This window comes from Petromyzon marinus, chromosome 11, assembly GCF_048934315.1.
Source record: "Petromyzon marinus isolate PM22_M1 ecotype Great Lakes invasive population chromosome 11, UKy_Petmar_22M1.pri1.0, whole genome shotgun sequence".
Classification (NCBI taxonomy): Eukaryota; Metazoa; Chordata; class Hyperoartia; order Petromyzontiformes; family Petromyzontidae; genus Petromyzon; species Petromyzon marinus.
The window spans coordinates 18,868,221-18,883,675 of NC_133677.1; positions in this window are offsets into that span (position 1 = coordinate 18,868,221).

The following is a 15,455-nucleotide window of genomic DNA, read 5'->3' on the forward strand; positions in this document are numbered from 1 at the left end:
CATGGCCACACAGTGTATCTTAGTTCTTGCAAGTTAAGTTGGAGTCAGTCTCTCTCATTAAGGTCACATGGTCACACTGTGTCTCTTAGTTCTTGCAAGCTAAGCTGGAGTGAGTCTTTCTCATTAAGGCCACATGGCCACACAGTGTCTCTTAGTTCTTGCAAGCTAAGCTGGAGTGAGTCTCTCTCATTAAGGCCACATGGCCACACTGTGTCTCTTAGTTCTTGCAAGCTAAGCTTGAGAGAGTCTCTCTCATTAAGGCCACATGGCCACACTGTGTCTCTTAGTTCTTGCAAGCTAAGCTTGAGTCAGTCTCTCTCATTAAGGCCACATGGCCACACAGTGTCTCTTAGTTCTTGCAAGCTAAGCTTGAGTCAGTCTCTCTCATTAAGGCCACATGGCCACACTGTGTCTTAGTTCTTGCAAGCTAAGCTGGAGGGAGTCTCTCATTAAGGCCACATGGCCATACTGAGTCTCTTAGTTCTTGCAAGCTTAGCTGGAGTGAGTCTCTCTCATTAAGGCCACATGGCCACACTGTGTCTCTTAGTTCTTGCAAGCTAAGCTTGAGTCAGTCTCATTAAGGCCACATGGCCACGCAGTGTCTCTTAGTTCTTGCAAGCTAAGCTGGAGTCAGTCTCTCTCATTAAGGTCACATGGTCACACTGTGTCTCTTAGTTCTTGCAAGCTAAGCTGGAGTCAGTCTCTCTCATTAAGGCCACTTGGCCACACTGTGTCTCTTAGTTCTTGCAAGCTAAGCTGGAGTCAGTCTCTCTCATTAAGGCCACATGGCCACACTGTGTCTCTTAGTTCTTGCAAGCTAAGCTGGAGTCAGTCTCTCTCATTAAGGCCACATGGCCACACTGTCTCTTAGTTCTTGCAAGCTAAGCTTGAGTCAGTCTCTCTCATTAAGGCCACATGGCCACACAGTGTCTCTTAGTTCTTGCAAGGTAAGCTGGAGTCAGTCTCTCTCATTAAGGTCACATGGGCACACTGTCTCTTAGTTCTTGCAAGCTAAGCTGGAGTCAGTCTCTCTCATTAAGGCCACATGGCCACACTGTGTCTCTTAGTTCTTGCAAGCTAAGCTGGAGTGAGTCTCTCTCATTAAGGCCACATGGCCACACAGTGTCTCTTAGTTCTTGCAAGCGAAGCTGGAGTGAGTCTCTCTCATTAAGGCCACATGGCCACACTGTGTCTCTTAGCTCTTGCAAGCTAAGCTTGAGTCAGTCTCTCTCATTAAGGCCACATGGCCACACAGTGTCTCTTAGTTCTTGCAAGGTAAGCTGGAGTCAGTCTCTCTCATTAAGGTCACATGGGCACACTGTGTCTCTTAGTTCTTGCAAGCTAAGCTGGAGTCAGTCTCTCTCATTAAGGCCACATGGCCACACTGTGTCTCTTAGTTCTTACAAGCTAAGCTGGAGTCAGTCTCTCTCATTAAGGCCACATGGCCACACTGTGTCTCTTAGTTCTTGCAAGCTATGCTGGAATCAGTCACTCTCATTAAGGCCACATGGCCACACTGTGTCTCTTAGTTCTTGCAAGCTAAGCTGGAGTCAGTCTCTCTCATTAAGGCCACATGGCCACACTGTGTCTCTTAGTTCTTGCAAGCTAAGCTGGAGTCAGTCTCTCTCATTAAGGCCACATGGCCACACTGTGTCTCTTAGTTCTTACAAGCTAAGCTGGAGTCAGTCTCTCTCATTAAGGCCACATAGCCACACTGTCTCTTAGATCTTGCAAGCTAAGCTGGAGTGAGTCTCTCTCATTAAGGCCACATGGCCACACAGTGTCTCTTAGTTCTTGCAAGCTAAGCTGGAGTGATTCTCTCTCATTAAGGCCACATGGCCACACTGTGTCTCTTAGTTCTTGCAAGCTAAGCTTGAGTCAGTCTCTCTCATTAAGGCCACATGGCCACACAGTGTCTCTTAGTTCTTGCAAGGTAAGCTGGAGTCAGTCTCTCTCATTAAGGTCACATGGGCACACTGTGTCTCTTAGTTCTTGCAAGCTAAGCTGGAGTGAGTCTCTCTCATTAAGGCCACATGGCCACACTGTGTCTCTTAGTTCTTTCAAGCTATGCTGGAATCAGTCACTCTCATTAAGGCCACATGGCCACACTGTGTCTCTTAGTTCTTGCAAGCTAAGCTGGAGTCAGTCTCTCTCATTAAGGCCACATGGCCACACTGTGTCTCTTAGTTCTTGCAAGCTAAGCTGGAGTCAGTCTCTCTCATTAAGGCCACATGGCCACACAGTGTATCTTAGTTCTTGCAAGTTAAGTTGGAGTCAGTCTCTCTCATTAAGGTCACATGGTCACACTGTGTCTCTTAGTTCTTGCAAGCTAAGCTGGAGTGAGTCTCTCTCATTAAGGCCACATGGCCACACTGTGTCTCTTAGTTCTTGCAAGCTAAGCTTGAGAGAGTCTCTCTCATTAAGGCCACATGGCCACACTGTGTATCTTAGTTCTTGCAAGTTAAGTTGGAGTCAGTCTTTCTCATTAAGGCCACATGGCCACACAGTGTCTCTTAGTTCTTGCAAGCTAAGCTGGAGTGAGTCTCTCTCATTAAGGCCACATGGCCACACTGTGTCTCTTAGTTCTTGCAAGCTAAGCTTGAGAGAGTCTCTCTCATTAAGGCCACATGGCCACACTGTGTCTCTTAGTTCTTGCAAGCTAAGTTGGAGTCAGTCTCTCTCATTAAGGCCACATGGCCACACTGAGTCTCTTAGTTCTTGCAAGCTAAGCTGGAGTGAGTCTCTCTCATTAAGGCCACATGGCCACACAGTGTCTCTTAGTTCTTGCAAGCTAAGCTGGAGTGAGTCTCTCTCATTAAGGCCACATGGCCACACTGTGTCTCTTAGTTCTTGCAAGCTAAGCTTGAGTCAGTCTCTCTCATTAAGGCCACATGGCCACACAGTGTCTCTTAGTTCTTGCAAGCTAAGCTTGAGTCAGTCTCTCTCATTAAGGCCACATGGCCACACTGTGTCTTAGTTCTTGCAAGCTAAGCTGGAGGGAGTCTCTCATTAAGGCCACATGGCCATACTGAGTCTCTTAGTTCTTGCAAGCTTAGCTGGAGTGAGTCTCTCTCATTAAGGCCACATGGCCACACTGTGTCTCTTAGTTCTTGCAAGCTAAGCTTGAGTCAGTCTCATTAAGGCCACATGGCCACACAGTGTCTCTTAGTTCTTGCAAGCTAAGCTGGAGTCAGTCTCTCTCATTAAGGTCACATGGTCACACTGTGTCTCTTAGTTCTTGCAAGCTAAGCTGGAGTCAGTCTCTCTCATTAAGGCCACTTGGCCACACTGTGTCTCTTAGTTCTTGCAAGCTAAGCTGGAGTCAGTCTCTCTCATTAAGGCCACATGGCCACACTGTGTCTCTTAGTTCTTGCAAGCTAAGCTGGAGTCAGTCTCTCTCATTAAGGCCACATGGCCACACTGTCTCTTAGTTCTTGCAAGCTAAGCTTGAGTCAGTCTCTCTCATTAAGGCCACATGGCCACACAGTGTCTCTTAGTTCTTGCAAGGTAAGCTGGAGTCAGTCTCTCTCATTAAGGCCACATAGCCACACTGTCTCTTAGTTCTTGCAAGCTAAGCTGGAGTGAGTCTCTCTCATTAAGGCCACATGGCCACACAGTGTCTCTTAGTTCTTGCAAGCTAAGCTGGAGTGAGTCTCTCTCATTAAGGCCACATGGCCACACTGTGTCTCTTAGTTCTTGCAAGCTAAGCTTGAGTCAGTCTCTCTCATTAAGGCCACATGGCCACACAGTGTCTCTTAGTTCTTGCAAGCTAAGCTGGAGTGAGTCTCTCTCATTAAGGCCTCATGGCCACACTGTGTCTCTTAGTTCTTGCAAGCTAAGCTTGAGTCAGTCTCTCTCATTAAGGCCACATGGCCACACAGTGTCTCTTAGTTCTTGCAAGGTAAGCTGGAGTCAGTCTCTCTCATTAAGGCCACATGGCCACACTGTGTCTCTTAGTTCTTGCAAGCTAAGCTGGAATCAGTCTCTCTCATTAAGGCCACATGGCCACACTGTGTCTCTTAGTTCTTGCAAGCTAAGCTGGAGTCAGTCTCTCTCATTAAGGCCACATGGCCACACTGTGTCTCTTAGTTCTTACAAGCTAAGCTGGAGTCAGTCTCTCTCATTAAGGCCACATAGCCACACTGTCTCTTAGATCTTGCAAGCTAAGCTGGAGTGAGTCTCTCTCATTAAGGCCACATGGCCACACAGTGTCTCTTAGTTCTTGCAAGCTAAGCTGGAGTGAGTCTCTCTCATTAAGGCCACATGGCCACACTGTGTCTCTTAGTTCTTGCAAGCTAAGCTTGAGTCAGTCTCTCTCATTAAGGCCACATGGCCACACAGTGTCTCTTAGTTCTTGCAAGGTAAGCTGGAGTCAGTCTCTCTCATTAAGGTCACATGGGCACACTGTGTCTCTTAGTTCTTGCAAGCTAAGCTGGAGTGAGTCTCTCTCATTAAGGCCACATGGCCACACTGTGTCTCTTAGTTCTTGCAAGCTATGCTGGAATCAGTCACTCTCATTAAGGCCACATGGCCACACTGTGTCTCTTAGTTCTTGCAAGCTAAGCTGGAGTCAGTCTCTCTCATTAAGGCCACATGGCCACACTGTGTCTCTTAGTTCTTGCAAGCTAAGCTGGAGTCAGTCTCTCTCATTAAGGCCACATGGCCACACAGTGTATCTTAGTTCTTGCAAGTTAAGTTGGAGTCAGTCTCTCTCATTAAGGTCACATGGTCACACTGTGTCTCTTAGTTCTTGCAAGCTAAGCTGGAGTGAGTCTTTCTCATTAAGGCCACATGGCCACACAGTGTCTCTTAGTTCTTGCAAGCTAAGCTGGAGTGAGTCTCTCTCATTAAGGCCACATGGCCACACTGTGTCTCTTAGTTCTTGCAAGCTAAGCTTGAGAGAGTCTCTCTCATTAAGGCCACATGGCCACACTGTGTCTCTTAGTTCTTGCAAGCTAAGTTGGAGTCAGTCTCTCTCATTAAGGCCACATGGCCACACTGAGTCTCTTAGTTCTTGCAAGCTAAGCTGGAGTGAGTCTCTCTCATTAAGGCCACATGGCCACACAGTGTCTCTTAGTTCTTGCAAGCTAAGCTGGAGTGAGTCTCTCTCATTAAGGCCACATGGCCACACTGTGTCTCTTAGTTCTTGCAAGCTAAGCTTGAGTCAGTCTCTCTCATTAAGGCCACATGGCCACACAGTGTCTCTTAGTTCTTGCAAGCTAAGCTTGAGTCAGTCTCTCTCATTAAGGCCACATGGCCACACTGTGTCTTAGTTCTTGCAAGCTAAGCTGGAGGGAGTCTCTCATTAAGGCCACATGGCCATACTGAGTCTCTTAGTTCTTGCAAGCTTAGCTGGAGTGAGTCTCTCTCATTAAGGCCACATGGCCACACTGTGTCTCTTAGTTCTTGCAAGCTAAGCTTGAGTCAGTCTCATTAAGGCCACATGGCCACGCAGTGTCTCTTAGTTCTTGCAAGCTAAGCTGGAGTCAGTCTCTCTCATTAAGGTCACATGGTCACACTGTGTCTCTTAGTTCTTGCAAGCTAAGCTGGAGTCAGTCTCTCTCATTAAGGCCACTTGGCCACACTGTGTCTCTTAGTTCTTGCAAGCTAAGCTGGAGTCAGTCTCTCTCATTAAGGCCACATGGCCACACTGTGTCTCTTAGTTCTTGCAAGCTAAGCTGGAGTCAGTCTCTCTCATTAAGGCCACATGGCCACACTGTCTCTTAGTTCTTGCAAGCTAAGCTTGAGTCAGTCTCTCTCATTAAGGCCACATGGCCACACAGTGTCTCTTAGTTCTTGCAAGGTAAGCTGGAGTCAGTCTCTCTCATTAAGGTCACATGGGCACACTGTCTCTTAGTTCTTGCAAGCTAAGCTGGAGTCAGTCTCTCTCATTAAGGCCACATGGCCACACTGTGTCTCTTAGTTCTTGCAAGCTAAGCTGGAGTGAGTCTCTCTCATTAAGGCCACATGGCCACACAGTGTCTCTTAGTTCTTGCAAGCGAAGCTGGAGTGAGTCTCTCTCATTAAGGCCACATGGCCACACTGTGTCTCTTAGCTCTTGCAAGCTAAGCTTGAGTCAGTCTCTCTCATTAAGGCCACATGGCCACACAGTGTCTCTTAGTTCTTGCAAGGTAAGCTGGAGTCAGTCTCTCTCATTAAGGTCACATGGGCACACTGTGTCTCTTAGTTCTTGCAAGCTAAGCTGGAGTCAGTCTCTCTCATTAAGGCCACATGGCCACACTGTGTCTCTTAGTTCTTACAAGCTAAGCTGGAGTCAGTCTCTCTCATTAAGGCCACATGGCCACACTGTGTCTCTTAGTTCTTGCAAGCTATGCTGGAATCAGTCACTCTCATTAAGGCCACATGGCCACACTGTGTCTCTTAGTTCTTGCAAGCTAAGCTGGAGTCAGTCTCTCTCATTAAGGCCACATGGCCACACTGTGTCTCTTAGTTCTTGCAAGCTAAGCTGGAGTCAGTCTCTCTCATTAAGGCCACATGGCCACACTGTGTCTCTTAGTTCTTACAAGCTAAGCTGGAGTCAGTCTCTCTCATTAAGGCCACATAGCCACACTGTCTCTTAGATCTTGCAAGCTAAGCTGGAGTGAGTCTCTCTCATTAAGGCCACATGGCCACACAGTGTCTCTTAGTTCTTGCAAGCTAAGCTGGAGTGAGTCTCTCTCATTAAGGCCACATGGCCACACTGTGTCTCTTAGTTCTTGCAAGCTAAGCTTGAGTCAGTCTCTCTCATTAAGGCCACATGGCCACACAGTGTCTCTTAGTTCTTGCAAGGTAAGCTGGAGTCAGTCTCTCTCATTAAGGTCACATGGGCACACTGTGTCTCTTAGTTCTTGCAAGCTAAGCTGGAGTGAGTCTCTCTCATTAAGGCCACATGGCCACACTGTGTCTCTTAGTTCTTTCAAGCTATGCTGGAATCAGTCACTCTCATTAAGGCCACATGGCCACACTGTGTCTCTTAGTTCTTGCAAGCTAAGCTGGAGTCAGTCTCTCTCATTAAGGCCACATGGCCACACTGTGTCTCTTAGTTCTTGCAAGCTAAGCTGGAGTCAGTCTCTCTCATTAAGGCCACATGGCCACACAGTGTATCTTAGTTCTTGCAAGTTAAGTTGGAGTCAGTCTCTCTCATTAAGGTCACATGGTCACACTGTGTCTCTTAGTTCTTGCAAGCTAAGCTGGAGTGAGTCTCTCTCATTAAGGCCACATGGCCACACTGTGTCTCTTAGTTCTTGCAAGCTAAGCTTGAGAGAGTCTCTCTCATTAAGGCCACATGGCCACACTGTGTATCTTAGTTCTTGCAAGTTAAGTTGGAGTCAGTCTTTCTCATTAAGGCCACATGGCCACACAGTGTCTCTTAGTTCTTGCAAGCTAAGCTGGAGTGAGTCTCTCTCATTAAGGCCACATGGCCACACTGTGTCTCTTAGTTCTTGCAAGCTAAGCTTGAGAGAGTCTCTCTCATTAAGGCCACATGGCCACACTGTGTCTCTTAGTTCTTGCAAGCTAAGTTGGAGTCAGTCTCTCTCATTAAGGCCACATGGCCACACTGAGTCTCTTAGTTCTTGCAAGCTAAGCTGGAGTGAGTCTCTCTCATTAAGGCCACATGGCCACACAGTGTCTCTTAGTTCTTGCAAGCTAAGCTGGAGTGAGTCTCTCTCATTAAGGCCACATGGCCACACTGTGTCTCTTAGTTCTTGCAAGCTAAGCTTGAGTCAGTCTCTCTCATTAAGGCCACATGGCCACACAGTGTCTCTTAGTTCTTGCAAGCTAAGCTTGAGTCAGTCTCTCTCATTAAGGCCACATGGCCACACTGTGTCTTAGTTCTTGCAAGCTAAGCTGGAGGGAGTCTCTCATTAAGGCCACATGGCCATACTGAGTCTCTTAGTTCTTGCAAGCTTAGCTGGAGTGAGTCTCTCTCATTAAGGCCACATGGCCACACTGTGTCTCTTAGTTCTTGCAAGCTAAGCTTGAGTCAGTCTCATTAAGGCCACATGGCCACACAGTGTCTCTTAGTTCTTGCAAGCTAAGCTGGAGTCAGTCTCTCTCATTAAGGTCACATGGTCACACTGTGTCTCTTAGTTCTTGCAAGCTAAGCTGGAGTCAGTCTCTCTCATTAAGGCCACTTGGCCACACTGTGTCTCTTAGTTCTTGCAAGCTAAGCTGGAGTCAGTCTCTCTCATTAAGGCCACATGGCCACACTGTGTCTCTTAGTTCTTGCAAGCTAAGCTGGAGTCAGTCTCTCTCATTAAGGCCACATGGCCACACTGTCTCTTAGTTCTTGCAAGCTAAGCTTGAGTCAGTCTCTCTCATTAAGGCCACATGGCCACACAGTGTCTCTTAGTTCTTGCAAGGTAAGCTGGAGTCAGTCTCTCTCATTAAGGTCACATGGGCACACTGTCTCTTAGTTCTTGCAAGCTAAGCTGGAGTCAGTCTCTCTCATTAAGGCCACATGGCCACACTGTGTCTCTTAGTTCTTGCAAGCTAAGCTGGAGTGAGTCTCTCTCATTAAGGCCACATGGCCACACAGTGTCTCTTAGTTCTTGCAAGCGAAGCTGGAGTGAGTCTCTCTCATTAAGGCCACATGGCCACACTGTGTCTCTTAGCTCTTGCAAGCTAAGCTTGAGTCAGTCTCTCTCATTAAGGCCACATGGCCACACAGTGTCTCTTAGTTCTTGCAAGGTAAGCTGGAGTCAGTCTCTCTCATTAAGGTCACATGGGCACACTGTGTCTCTTAATTCTTGCAAGCTAAGCTGGAGTCAGTCTCATTAAGGCCACATGGCCACACTGTGTCGCTTAGTTCTTGCAAGCTAAGCTGGAGTCAGTCTCTCTCATTAAGGCCACATGGCCACACAGTGTCTCTTAGTTCTTGCAAGCTAAGCTGGAATCAGTCTCTCTCATTAAGGCCACATGGCCACACTGTGTCTCTTAGTTCTTGCAAGCTAAGCTGGAGTCAGTCTCTCTCATTAAGGCCACATGGCCACACTGTGTCTCTTAGTTCTTGCAAGCTAAGCTGGAGTCAGTCTCTCTCATTAAGGCCACATGGCCACACTGTCTCTTAGTTCTTTCAAGCTAAGCTGGAGTGAGTCTCTCTCATTAAGGCCACATGGCCACACTGTGTCTCTTAGTTCTTGCAAGCTAAGCTGGAGTGAGCCTCTCTCATTAAGGCCACATGGCCACACTGAGTCTCTTAGTTCTTGCAAGCTAAGCTTGAGTCAGTCTCTCTCATTAAGGCCACATGGCCACACAGTGTCTCTTAGTTCTTGCAAGGTAAGCTGGAGTCAGTCTCTCTCATTAAGGTCACATGGGCACACTGTCTCTTAGTTCTTGCAAGCTAAGCTGGAGTCAGTCTCTCTCATTAAGGCCACATGGCCACACTGTGTCTCTTAGTTCTTGCAAGCTAAGCTGGAGTGAGTCTCTCTCATTAAGGCCACATGGCCACACAGTGTCTCTTAGTTCTTGCAAGCTAAGCTGGAGTGAGTCTCTCTCATTAAGGCCACATGGCCACACTGTGTCTCTTAGTTCTTGCAAGCTAAGCTGGAGTCAGTCTCTCTCATTAAGGCCACATGGCCACACTGTGTCTCTTAGTTCTTGCAAGCTAAGCTGGAGTCAGTCTCTCTCATTAAGGCCACATGGCCACACTGTCTCTTAGTTCTTGCAAGCTAAGCTGGAGTGAGTCTCTCTCATTAAGGCCACATGGCCACACAGTGTCTCTTAGTTCTTGCAAGCTAAGCTGGAGTGAGTCTCTCTCATTAAGGCCTCATGGCCACACTGAGTCTCTTAGTTCTTGCAAGCTAAGCTTGAGTCAGTCTCTCTCATTAAGGCCACATGGCCACACAGTGTCTCTTAGTTCTTGCAAGGTAAGCTGGAGTCAGTCTCTCTCATTAAGGTCACATGGGCACACTGTCTCTTAGTTCTTGCAAGCTAAGCTGGAGTCAGTCTCTCTCATTAAGGCCACATGGCCACACTGTGTCTCTTAGTTCTTGCAAGCTAAGCTGGAGTGAGTCTCTCTCATTAAGGCCACATGGCCACACTGTGTCTCTTAGTTCTTGCAAGCTAAGCTGGAGTCAGTCTCTCTCATTAAGGCCACATGGCCACACTGTGTCTCTTAGTTCTTACAAGCTAAGCTGGAGTCAGTCTCTCTCATTAAGGCCACATAGCCACACTGTCTCTTAGATCTTGCAAGCTAAGCTGGAGTGAGTCTCTCTCATTAAGGCCACATGGCCACACAGTGTCTCTTAGTTCTTGCAAGCTAAGCTGGAGTGAGTCTCTCTCATTAAGGCCACATGGCCACACTGTGTCTCTTAGTTCTTGCAAGCTAAGCTTGAGTCAGTCTCTCTCATTAAGGCCACATGGCCACACAGTGTCTCTTAGTTCTTGCAAGGTAAGCTGGAGTCAGTCTCTCTCATTAAGGTCACATGGGCACACTGTGTCTCTTAGTTCTTGCAAGCTAAGCTGGAGTGAGTCTCTCTCATTAAGGCCACATGGCCACACTGTGTCTCTTAGTTCTTGCAAGCTATGCTGGAATCAGTCACTCTCATTAAGGCCACATGGCCACACTGTGTCTCTTAGTTCTTGCAAGCTAAGCTGGAGTCAGTCTCTCTCATTAAGGCCACATGGCCACACTGTGTCTCTTAGTTCTTGCAAGCTAAGCTGGAGTCAGTCTCTCTCATTAAGGCCACATGGCCACACAGTGTATCTTAGTTCTTGCAAGTTAAGTTGGAGTCAGTCTCTCTCATTAAGGTCACATGGTCACACTGTGTCTCTTAGTTCTTGCAAGCTAAGCTGGAGTGAGTCTTTCTCATTAAGGCCACATGGCCACACAGTGTCTCTTAGTTCTTGCAAGCTAAGCTGGAGTGAGTCTCTCTCATTAAGGCCACATGGCCACACTGTGTCTCTTAGTTCTTGCAAGCTAAGCTTGAGAGAGTCTCTCTCATTAAGGCCACATGGCCACACTGTGTCTCTTAGTTCTTGCAAGCTAAGTTGGAGTCAGTCTCTCTCATTAAGGCCACATGGCCACACTGAGTCTCTTAGTTCTTGCAAGCTAAGCTGGAGTGAGTCTCTCTCATTAAGGCCACATGGCCACACAGTGTCTCTTAGTTCTTGCAAGCTAAGCTGGAGTGAGTCTCTCTCATTAAGGCCACATGGCCACACTGTGTCTCTTAGTTCTTGCAAGCTAAGCTTGAGTCAGTCTCTCTCATTAAGGCCACATGGCCACACTGTGTCTTAGTTCTTGCAAGCTAAGCTGGAGGGAGTCTCTCATTAAGGCCACATGGCCATACTGAGTCTCTTAGTTCTTGCAAGCTTAGCTGGAGTGAGTCTCTCTCATTAAGGCCACATGGCCACACTGTGTCTCTTAGTTCTTGCAAGCTAAGCTTGAGTCAGTCTCATTAAGGCCACATGGCCACACAGTGTCTCTTAGTTCTTGCAAGCTAAGCTGGAGTCAGTCTCTCTCATTAAGGTCACATGGTCACACTGTGTCTCTTAGTTCTTGCAAGCTAAGCTGGAGTCAGTCTCTCTCATTAAGGCCACTTGGCCACACTGTGTCTCTTAGTTCTTGCAAGCTAAGCTGGAGTCAGTCTCTCTCATTAAGGCCACATGGCCACACTGTGTCTCTTAGTTCTTGCAAGCTAAGCTGGAGTCAGTCTCTCTCATTAAGGCCACATGGCCACACTGTCTCTTAGTTCTTGCAAGCTAAGCTGGAGTGAGTCTCTCTCATTAAGGCCACATGGCCACATAGTGTCTCTTAGTTCTTGCAAGCTAAGCTGGAGTGAGTCTCTCTCATTAAGGCCACATGGCCACACTGAGTCTCTTAGTTCTTGCAAGCTAAGCTTGAGTCAGTCTCTCTCATTAAGGCCACATGGCCACACAGTGTCTCTTAGTTCTTGCAAGGTAAGCTGGAGTCAGTCTCTCTCATTAAGGTCACATGGGCACACTGTCTCTTAGTTCTTGCAAGCTAAGCTGGAGTCAGTCTCTCTCATTAAGGCCACATGGCCACACTGTGTCTCTTAGTTCTTGCAAGCTAAGCTGGAGTGAGTCTCTCTCATTAAGGCCACATGGCCACACAGTGTCTCTTAGTTCTTGCAAGCGAAGCTGGAGTGAGTCTCTCTCATTAAGGCCACATGGCCACACTGTGTCTCTTAGCTCTTGCAAGCTAAGCTTGAGTCAGTCTCTCTCATTAAGGCCACATGGCCACACAGTGTCTCTTAGTTCTTGCAAGGTAAGCTGGAGTCAGTCTCTCTCATTAAGGTCACATGGGCACACTGTGTCTCTTAATTCTTGCAAGCTAAGCTGGAGTCAGTCTCATTAAGGCCACATGGCCACACTGTGTCGCTTAGTTCTTGCAAGCTAAGCTGGAGTCAGTCTCTCTCATTAAGGCCACATGGCCACACAGTGTCTCTTAGTTCTTGCAAGCTAAGCTGGAATCAGTCTCTCTCATTAAGGCCACATGGCCACACTGTGTCTCTTAGTTCTTGCAAGTTAAGCTGGAGTCAGTCTCTCTCATTAAGGCCACATGGCCACACTGTGTCTCTTAGTTCTTGCAAGCTAAGCTGGAGTCAGTCTCTCTCATTAAGGCCACATGGCCACACTGTCTCTTAGTTCTTTCAAGCTAAGCTGGAGTGAGTCTCTCTCATTAAGGCCACATGGCCACACTGTGTCTCTTAGTTCTTGCAAGCTAAGCTGGAGTGAGCCTCTCTCATTAAGGCCACATGGCCACACTGAGTCTCTTAGTTCTTGCAAGCTAAGCTTGAGTCAGTCTCTCTCATTAAGGCCACATGGCCACACAGTGTCTCTTAGTTCTTGCAAGGTAAGCTGGAGTCAGTCTCTCTCATTAAGGTCACATGGGCACACTGTCTCTTAGTTCTTGCAAGCTAAGCTGGAGTCAGTCTCTCTCATTAAGGCCACATGGCCACACTGTGTCTCTTAGTTCTTGCAAGCTAAGCTGGAGTGAGTCTCTCTCATTAAGGCCACATGGCCACACAGTGTCTCTTAGTTCTTGCAAGCTAAGCTGGAGTGAGTCTCTCTCATTAAGGCCACATGGCCACACTGTGTCTCTTAGTTCTTGCAAGCTAAGCTGGAGTCAGTCTCTCTCATTAAGGCCACATGGCCACACTGTGTCTCTTAGTTCTTGCAAGCTAAGCTGGAGTCAGTCTCTCTCATTAAGGCCACATGGCCACACTGTCTCTTAGTTCTTGCAAGCTAAGCTGGAGTGAGTCTCTCTCATTAAGGCCACATGGCCACACAGTGTCTCTTAGTTCTTGCAAGCTAAGCTGGAGTGAGTCTCTCTCATTAAGGCCTCATGGCCACACTGAGTCTCTTAGTTCTTGCAAGCTAAGCTTGAGTCAGTCTCTCTCATTAAGGCCACATGGCCACACAGTGTCTCTTAGTTCTTGCAAGGTAAGCTGGAGTCAGTCTCTCTCATTAAGGTCACATGGGCACACTGTCTCTTAGTTCTTGCAAGCTAAGCTGGAGTCAGTCTCTCTCATTAAGGCCACATGGCCACACTGTGTCTCTTAGTTCTTGCAAGCTAAGCTGGAGTGAGTCTCTCTCATTAAGGCCACATGGCCACACAGTGTCTCTTAGTTCTTGCAAGCTAAGCTGGAGTGAGTCTCTCTCATTAAGGCCACATGGCCACACTGTGTCTCGTAGTTCTTGCAAGCTAAGCTGGAGTCAGTCTCTCTCATTAAGGTCACATGGGCACACTGTGTCTCTTAATTCTTGCAAGCTAAGCTGGAGTCAGTCTCATTAAGGCCACATGGCCACACTGTGTCGCTTAGTTCTTGCAAGTTAAGCTGGAATCAGTCTCTCTCATTAAGGCCACATGGCCACACTGTGTCTCTTAGTTCTTGCAAGCTAAGCTGGAGGCAGTCTCTCTCATTAAGGCCACATGGCCACACTGTGTCTCGTAGTTCTTGCAAGCTAAGCTGGAGTCAGTCTCTCTCATTAAGGCTACATGGCCACACTGTCTCTTAGTTCTTGCAAGCTAAGCTGGAGTGAGTCTCTCATTAAGGCCACATGGCCACACTGTGTCTCTTAGTTCTTGCAAGCTAAGCTGGAGTCAGTCTCTCTCATTAAGGCCACATGGCCACACTGTGTCTCTTAGTTCTTGCAAGCTAAGCTGGAGTGAGTCTCTCTCATTAAGGCCACATGGCCACACAGTGTCTCTTAGTTCTTGCAAGCTAAGCTGGAGTGAGTCTCTCTCATTAAGGCCACATGGCCACACTGTGTCTCTTAGCTCTTGCAAGCTAAGCTTGAGTCAGTCTCTCTCATTAAGGCCACATGGCCACACAGTGTCTCTTAGTTCTTGCAAGGTAAGCTGGAGTCAGTCTCTCTCATTAAGGTCACATGGGCACACTGTGTCTCTTAATTCTTGAAAGCTAAGCTGGAGTCAGTCTCATTAAGGCCACATGGCCACACTGTGTCGCTTAGTTCTTGCAAGTTAAGCTGGAATCAGTCTCTCTCATTAAGGCCACATGGCCACACTGTGTCTCTTAGTTCTTGCAAGCTAAGCTGGAGGCAGTCTCTCTCATTAAGGCCACATGGCCACACTGTGTCTCGTAGTTCTTTCAAGCTAAGCTGGAGTCAGTCTCTCTCATTAAGGCTACATGGCCACACTGTCTCTTAGTTCTTGCAAGCTAAGCTGGAGTGAGTCTCTCATTAAGGCCACATGGCCACACTGTGTCTCTTAGTTCTTGCAAGCTAAGCTGGAGTGAGTCTCTCTCATTAAGGCCACATGGCCACACTGAGTCTCTTAGTTCTTGCAAGCTAAGCTGGAGTGAGTCTCTCTCATTAAGGCCACATGGCCACACAGTGTCTCTTAGTTCTTGCAAGCTAAGCTGGAGTGAGTCTCTCTCATTAAGGCCACATGGCCACACTGTGTCTCTTAGTTCTTGCAAGCTAAGCTTGAGTCAGTCTCTCTCATTAAGGCCACATGGCCACACAGTGTCTCTTAGTTCTTGCAAGCTAAGCTGGAGTCAGTCTCTCTCATTAAGGTCACATGGTCACACTGTGTCTCTTAGTTCTTGCAAGCTAAGCAGGAGTCAGTCTCTCTCATTAAGGCCACATGGCCACACTGTGTCTCTTAGTTCTTGCAAGCTAAGCTGGAATCAGTCTCTCTCATTAAGGCCACATGGCCACACTGTGTCTCTTAGTTCTTGCAAGCTAAGCTTGAGTCAGTCTCTCTCATTAAGGCCACATGGCCACACAGTGTCTCTTAGTTCTTGCAAGCTAAGCTGGAGTCAGTCTCTCTCATTAAGGTCACATGGTCACACTGTGTCTCTTAGTTCTTGCAAGCTAAGCTGGAGTCAGTCTCTCTCATTAAGGCCACATGGCCACACTGTGTCTCTTAGTTCTTGCAAGCTAAGCTGGAATCAGTCTCTCTTATTAAGGCCACGTGGCCACACTGTGTCCCTTAGTTCTTGCAAGCTAAGCTGGAGTCAGTCTCT